This window comes from Hyla sarda, chromosome 8 (genome assembly GCF_029499605.1).
Source record: "Hyla sarda isolate aHylSar1 chromosome 8, aHylSar1.hap1, whole genome shotgun sequence".
Classification (NCBI taxonomy): Eukaryota; Metazoa; Chordata; class Amphibia; order Anura; family Hylidae; genus Hyla; species Hyla sarda.
Window position 1 is genome coordinate 152423192 of NC_079196.1, and position 8622 is coordinate 152431813.

Consider the following 8622-nt stretch of genomic DNA (forward strand, 5'->3'; position numbering starts at 1 on the left):
CTAACACACCTTTTTTACCACGTGAACCGGAGCCCCGGGGATCTTCATCTCTTGCATCCTCCAGACGTCCAGGAATCCCAGGACGCCACGGTGTGAGCTGCACCCCCTGATCTCACTATTCCCTTTGAAATGGGATACAAGCGCGATATGGTGTTGTGCTCACTGCCCAACACCAGAAGGTGAGCAAGTTTCTATCACCTCTTTTTCTTTCTTTTTATCTGAATACACTTACGGCACATTGTTGCGCTTCCCCTTTGTGTTTCCAATTTTTTTGCATATCAAGCATGTTTTTACTTTTGGAAGACAGCAGAGGGCTTCAAAGTTCAGCAGCAATTTTCCACAAAATTTTCTAAATCAGAATTTTTCAGGGACCAGTTCAGGTTTGAAGTGGATTTGAAGGGCCTTCATATTAGAAATACCCCACAAATGACCCCATTATAAAAACTGCACCCCTCAAAGTATTCAAAATGACATTCAGTAAGTGTGTTAACCCTTTAGGTGTTTCACAGGAATAGCAGCAAAGTGAAGGAGAAAATTCAAATTCTTCATTTTTTACACTCACATGTTCTTGTAGACCCAGTTTTGGAAATTTTACAAGGGGTAATAGAAGAAAAAGACTCCAAAAATTTGTAACCCAATTTCTCTCCAGTGAGGAAATACCTGAGCCCTCTACTGTTCGGAGTGCACAGTAGAGGGCTCAAAAGGGAAGGAGCGACAATGGGATTTTGGAGAGTGAGTTTTTCTGAAATGGTTTTTGGGGGCATGTCACATTTAGGAAGCCCCTATGGTGCCAGAATAGCCAAAAAAAAAAAAAATAACAACATGGCATACTATTTTGGAAACTATACCCCTCAAGGAACGTAACAAAATTTTATTTTTTTACACTAACATGTTGGTGTAGACCCCCAACTTTACCTTTTTATAAGGGGGTAAAAGGAGAAAAAGCCCCCCAAAATGTGTAGTGCAATTTCTCCAGAGTACGGAAATACCCCATATCTGGCACTAAACTGTTGCCTTGAAATACAACAGGGCTCCGAAGAGGGAGAGCCCCATGCGCATTTGAGGCCTATATGGGGGATTTGCATCCGCCACCAAAATACCCTACAGCAGTGTTTCCTAAACAGGGTGCATCCAGCTGTTGCAAAACTCCCAGCATGCCTTGACAGTCAGTGGCTGCCCGGCAATACTGGGAGTTGATGTTTTTCAACAGCTGGAGGCTCAGTTTTGGAAACAGTGCCGTACAAGACTTTTTTGTTTATTTGGGGGGGGGAGGTGACTGTGTAAGGGGGTGTATATGTAGTGTTTTACTTTTTATTTAGTGTAGTGTAGTGTTTTTAGGGTACATTCACACAGGCGGGTTTACAGTGAGTTTGAGCTGGGAGTTTGGGGTGCGGCGGAAAATTTGCCACATGTCAAACTTGTCGCAGAAAACTCGCTCTAAACCACCGCCCGTGTGAATGTACCCTGTACATTCACATGGGGGCTCAAACCTCTAGCTGTTGCAAAACTACAACTCCCAGCATGCACTGACAGACCATACATGCTGGGAGTTGTAGTTATGCAACAGCTGGAGGCCCATTGGTTGCGCAACACAGAGTTAGTTACTTAACTCAGTGTTTTGCAACCAGTGTGCCTCCAGCTGTTGCAAAACTAGGACTCCCAGAATGTACAGTCTCTCAGTGCATGCTGGGAGTTGTAGTTTTGCAACAGCTGGAGGCACACTGGTTGCAAAACACTGTTAGGACACAAACTCTGTTTCACAACCAATGTGTCTCCAGCTGTTGCAAAACTGCAACATTCAGCATGCACTGACAGTCGAAGGGCATGCTGAGAGTTGTAGTTTTGTAACAGCTGGAGGCAAACTGCTACAACTCCCAGCATGCCCTTTGGTAGTCTGTGCATGCTGGGAGTTGTAGTTATAGTGAATGAGCTGCAGAGAGCTGGGACCAAAGCAACAAAGGCTACCATCAGTAAAACAGTACGCCGCAGGGACTCAAATCATGCAGTGCCAAACGTGTCCCCCTGCATAAGCCAGTACATGTCCGGGCCCGACTGAAGTTTGCTAGGGAGCATTTGGATGATCCAGAAGAGTATTGGGAGAATGTCATATGTCAGATGAAACCAAAGTAGAACTTTTTGGTAAAAACTCAACTTGTTGTGTTTGTAGGAGAAAGAATGCTGAGTTGCACCCAAAGAACACCATACCTACTGTGAAGCATGGGGTGGAAACATCAGGCTTTGGGGCTGTTTTTCTGTTAGGGGAAAAGGACCACTGATCCGTGTAAAGGAAAGAATGAATGGGGCCATGTATCGTGACATTTTGAGTGAAAACCTCCTTCCATCAACAAGGGCATTGGAGATGAAACGTGGCTGGGTCTTTCAGCATGACAATGATCCCAAACACACTGCCCGGGCAGCGAAGGAGTGGCTTCGTAAGAAGCATTTCAAGTTCCTGGAGTGGTCTAGCCAGTCTCCAGATCTCAACCCCACAGAAAACCTTTGGAGGGAGTTGAATGTATGTGTTGTCCAGCAACAGCCCCAAAACATCACTTTTGACCTCTGTCATTGCCAACAAAGTATTAGGATGTTATTTCGTTATTGACCAAATACTTATTTTCCACCATAATTGCAAATAAATTCTTAAAAAATCTGACAATGTGATTTTATGGATTTTTTTTCCTTATAGTTGAGGTATTCCTATGATGAAAATTACAGGCCTCTATCATCTTTTTAAGTGGGAGAACTTGCACAATTGGTGGCTGACTATACACTTTTTTTGCCCCACTGTAGCAGCAACTCCAAGACCTCCTTTTTACTTCCTACCAATGCCCCATGGTGCACAACAAATGACACCAAGCAAAGCGTCTTCTTACATACATTTTTTGGGAGACAACAGAACAGCCCAGTAACCAGACATTCAGCAGACTATGCTGCCCAACGGCCACCTCATGAGGTCACGTCACTATAGTTCTTATATGGCCCGATTCAGGGCCGGCCTTAGGTGTTCAGGCGCCCTGTGCAAGCTAACCTTGTGCCCCCCCCCCCCCCCCCAATAAACGTACACAAAGAGGGAAAAAAATTCTAATAAGTCCCCTGCCCCCTTAATCAGTCCCATGTACCCCTTCACCAGTCCCCTGCTCCCCTTAATCAGATACAGTATAGTTCCCCCACATTAGGTGCAGTATAGCTCTCCACATTAGGTGCAGTATAGTTCCCCACATTAGGTGCAGTATAGTTCCCCCACATCAGGTGCAGTACAGTTCCCCACATCAGGTGCAGTATAGTTCCCCCACATCAGGTGCAGTATAGTACCCCCACATCAGGTGCAGTATAGTACCCCCACATCAGGTGCAGTATAGTACCCCCACATCAGGTGCAGTGTGGTTCCCCCACATCAGGTGCAGTGTGGTTCCCCCACATCAGGTGCAGTGTGGTTCCCCCACATCAGGTGCAGTGTGGTTCCCCCACATCAGGTGCAGTGTGGTTCCCCCACATCAGGTGCAGTGTGGTTCCCCCACATCAGGTGCAGTGTGGTTCCCCCACATCAGGTGCAGTATAGTTCCCCCACATCAGGTGCAGTATAGTTCCCCCACATCAGGTGCAGTATAGTTCCCCCACATCAGGTGCAGTATAGTTCCCCCCACATCAGGTGCAGTATAGTTCCCCCCACATCAGGTGCAGTATAGTTCTCCACATTAGGTTGGCAGTATAGTTATACAGTATAGTATAGGTAGTAGCAGGTTCCCCAGATTAGGTAGAAGCAGGTTCCCCAGATTAGGTAGAAGCAGGTTCCCCAGATTAGGTAGAAGCAGGTTCCCCACATTAGGTAGAAGCAGGTTCCCCACATTAGGTAGAAGCAGGTTCCCCACATTAGGTAGAAGCAGGTTCCCCACATTAGGCAGTAGAAAGCCCCCCCCCCCCCCCCCGGACTCACACACACACACAGACAGACACCCACACATGCACACACACACAATAACGGACATATTTGTACGGCCATAATCTGGTGACAATAAGTGACATTCGTACGGCCATAATCTGGTGACAATAAATGACATATTTGCACGGCCATAATTTGGTGACAATAAGTGACATATTAGTACGGCCATAATCTGGTGACAATAAGTGACATATTCTTACGGCCATAATCTGGTGACAATAAGTGACATTAGTACGGCCATAATCAGGTGACAATAAATGACATTCGTACGGCCATAATCTGGTGACAATAAGTGACGTAGTCGTACGGCCATAATCTGGTGACAATAAGTGACATATTCGTAGTCGTACGGCCATAATCTGGTGACAATAAGTGACATATTAGTACGGCCATAATCTGGTGACAATAAGTAACATATTAGTACGGCCATAATCTGGTGACAATAAATGACATATTAGTACGGCCATAATCTGGTGACAATAAATGACATATTAGTACGGCCATAATCAGGTGACAATAAATGACATTAGTACGGCCATAATCAGGTGACAATAAGTGACATATTAGTACGGCCATAATCTGGTGACAATAAGTGACATATTAGTACGGCCATAATCTGGTGACAATAAGTGACATATTAGTACGGCCATAATCTGGTGACAATAAGTGACATATTAGTACGGCCATAATCTGGTGACAATAAGTGACATATTAGTACGGCCATAATCTGGTGACAATAAATGACATATTTGTACGGCCATAATCAGGTGACAATAAATGACATTAGTACGGCCATAATCTGGTGACAATAAATGACATATTTGTACGGCCATAATCAGGTGACAATAAATGACATTAGTACGGCCATAATCTGGTGACAATAAATGACATATTTGTACGGCCATAATCAGGTGACAATAAATGACATTAGTACGGCCATAATCAGGTGACAATAAATGACATTAGTACGGCCATAATCAGGTGACAATAAATGACATTAGTACGGCCATAATCAGGTGACAATAAGTGACATATTAGTACGGCCATAATCTGGTGACAATAAGTGACATATTAGTACGGCCATAATCTGGTGACAATAAATTACATATTAGTACGGCCATAAACTGGTGACAATAAATTACATATTAGTACGGCCATAATCTGGTGACAATAAATTACATATTAGTACGGCCATAATCTGGTGACAATAAATTACATATTAGTACGGCCATAATCTGGTGACAATAAATTACATATTAGTACGGCCATAATCTGGTGACAATAAATTACATATTAGTACGGCCATAATCTGGTGACAATAAATTACATATTAGTACGGCCATAATCTGGTGACAATAAATTACATATTAGTACGGCCATAATCTGGTGACAATAAGTGACATATTCGTACGGCCATAATCAGGTGACAATTTGGCATCAATTTCACATCAAAATGATTACATCTTGAAGTTAACAACGGATACAGGCCAAGGCCTGACAATGCTTCCCTATGTATAGTAAACATGGGGTAAATATGTGTGAAGGTGCTCTCAGGCATGCTGGGAGTTGTAGTGTCACAAGAGCTGGGATGCTGCACAATGATCTATGAATAAAGTGAAGATTATAGGCAGTGAGGGATTGTGGATCCCCCTATGAGTTGTCCCCAGGACACATTAGTAATGCTGCCCCTTCTATTCATATACACTGGTCACAACAGTCTGCTCGGCCCATTACAGTCTATGTGTAGGCTTTTTTTTTTTCTTTTTTTTTTTTTCTTTTTTAATCAACTTTAACTGTAGTGCACAGAGTGGACAGCACTGAGACTACACAGCACTATACACAGCAGTGTCCAGCCACTGGCAGCTCTCGGGTATGGCTGTCAGCAGGAGGGCAGCCCAGGAGCCGAGCCCAGAGCACTGGTATCAGGGTGACATTACCTGAGTGTCAGCTCTCCGGCTCTTCTCCCTTCCTTCTCTTGTCTCCTCAGCCTGGAATCACTGTTTGCCATGCGCAGAGAGCTCGGCCTCCTCCGGCCCCTCCTCCCTGTAAACAGGAGACGAAGCGAACAGAAGCGGGACAAAAACCTAATATCCCAGGGTTTCAGAGAGCGACGCTGTAGGGTAGAGGCTGAACGCATAAAGGAAAAAATCCATCATGGTTGACTCCTGAATGACACATGCTGGGAGTTGTAGTCCCAGTTGTGTGTGTGTGTGTGTGTGTGTGTGTGTGTGTATGCTAGTATTTCCCAAACAGGGAATGCTGGGAGTTGTAGTTTTGCAACACCTGGAGGCACCCTGGTTGGGAAACACTGGTGTATGCCCTTTAGAGGTGTGATGAACTACAACCCCCAGGAGACTTCTGAGAGACAATAGAGGTGTTGTGAACTACAACCCCCCAGGAGACAATAGAGGTGTTGGTGAACTACAACCCCCAGGAGACTTCTGAGAGACAATAGAGGTGTTGGTGAACTACAACCCCCTGTAGACTACAGACGCAGCTGCTGGTGTTGTACCATAGACTGAAGACTCCTGACACAACATGCTGGGATTGGTAGTCCCTGTTGTGTAATGCCCTATAGAAGTATGTTGTACTACAACCCCCAGGAGACTACAGAGGCAGCATGCTGCTGTTATACCACAGACTGAAGACTCCTGAATGACACAAGCTGGGAGTTGTAGTACCTTTTGTGTGTGTATGCCAGTGTATCCCAGCCAGGGCTGAGTTATATGAGTATGCTGTGTATAACGCAGGTTTGCAAGGGGGAGGACAAACTGCACGGGCTGGTTTCTACTTTTTCATGGGGGTGTTCATTAGCCCCATAAAGAGGACATAGAAATACATGGGGTTTGTACAGGACATGAACATCACTGTATGAGCCCTGTGCATTTCTACGTCAGCGTTCATAAGGGATGTAGAAATGCATGGGGTTCATACAGGGAAACATACATGAACAGGGTTTCAGCACATATGGTAAGTGCGGCACAGCTCACTCGGTCGCCCCTCCCGCGTCCCGGACAGAACCGGACCTTGGTTCACTTATGAATTAAAAGAAGCAAATGTCCAGCGCGGATGACAGGTATCATCACTTTGCGTTATGGCTGAAGAAAGAAATTTCGTATTGCTTGACATCCGCGCTGGACATTTGCTTCTTTTAATGCAAAGGGTTTATAAAGGGAAGCAGAAATGCACGGGTTCATACAGGGAAGCAGAAATGCACGGGGTTCATACAGGGAAGCAGAAATGCACGGGGTTCATAAAGGGAAGCAGCAATGCATGGGGATCATACAGGGAAACATACAGTAAATGCACGGGGTTCATACAGGGAAGCAGAAATGCACAGGAATCATACAGGGGAGCAGAAATGCACGGGGTTCATACATGGAAGCAGAAATGCGCGGGGTTCATAAAGGGAAGCAGAAATGCACGTGGTTCATACAGAGAAGCAGAAATGCACAGGTTTCATAAAGGGGAGCAGAAAAGCACGGGGTTCATACAGGGAAGCAGAAATGCACAGGGATCATATAGGGAAGCATACAGTAAATGCACGGGGTTCATACAGGGAAGCACAAATGCACGGAGTTCATACAGGGAAGCATACAGTAAATGCACGGGGTTCATACAGGGAAGCAGAAATGCACAGGGTTCATACAGGGAAGCAGAGATGCACGGAGTTCGTATAGGGAAGCATACAGTAAATGCACGGGGTTCATACAGGGAAGCAGAAATGCACAGGGTTCATACAGGGAAGCAGAAATGCACAGGGTTTATACAGGGAAGCAGAGATGCACGGAGTTCATATAGGGAAGCATACAGTAAATGCACAGGGTTCATACAGAGAAGCAGAAATGCATGGGGTTAACACAGGGAAGCAGAAATGCACAGGGATCATATAGGGAAGCATACAGTAAATGCACGTGGTTCATACAGGGAAGCACAAATGCACGGAGTTTATACAGGGAAGCATACAGTAAATGCACGTGGTTCATACAGGGAAGCACAAATGCACGGAGTTCATACAGGGATGCATACAGTAAATGCACGGGGTTTATACAGGGAAGCAGAAATGCACAGGGTTCATACAGGGAAGCAGAAATGCACGGGGTTTATACAGGGAAGCAGAGATGCACGGGGTTCATACAGGGAAGCAGAGATACACGGAGTTCGTATAGGGAAGCATACAGTAAATGCACGGGGTTCATACAGGGGAGCAGAAAAGCACAGGGTTCATACAGGGAAGCAGAAATGCACAGGGTTCATACAGGGAAGCAGAAATGCACAGGGTTTATACAGGGAAGCAGAGATGCACGGAGTTCATACAGGGAAGCATACAGTAAATGCACAGGGTTCATACAGAGAAGCAGAAATGCATGGGGTTCACACAGGGAAGCAGAAATGCACCGGGATCATACAGGGAAGCAGAGATGCACGGGTTCATACAGGGAACCATACAGTAAATGCACAGAGTTCATACAGGGAAGAAGAATTGCACGGGGTTCATACAGGGAAGCATACAATAAATGCACAGGGTTCATACAGAGGAGCAGAAATGCACGGGGTTCATACAGGGAAGCAGAAATGCACAGGGATCATGAAGGGAAGCATACAATAAATGCACAGGGTTCATACAGGCAAGCAGAAATGCACAGGGTTCACAGAGGGAAGAAGAAATGCACGGGGATCAT

The 8622-nt window shown here is 45.4% G+C and overlaps 1 protein-coding gene across 1 annotated transcript in view; it reads right to left on the reverse strand.

The window, feature by feature from the left end:
- ERCC4 (ERCC excision repair 4, endonuclease catalytic subunit) overlaps positions 1–6050 on the reverse strand; it is a 74595-nt gene extending 68545 nt beyond the window's left edge. Inside the window, exon 1 of the mRNA XM_056534725.1 lies at positions 5878–6050. The gene's annotated coding sequence lies outside the window, so the exon portion shown is untranslated. The remainder of the gene's footprint in view (positions 1–5877) is intronic.
- Between the last annotated feature and the right edge of the window lie 2572 nt (positions 6051–8622).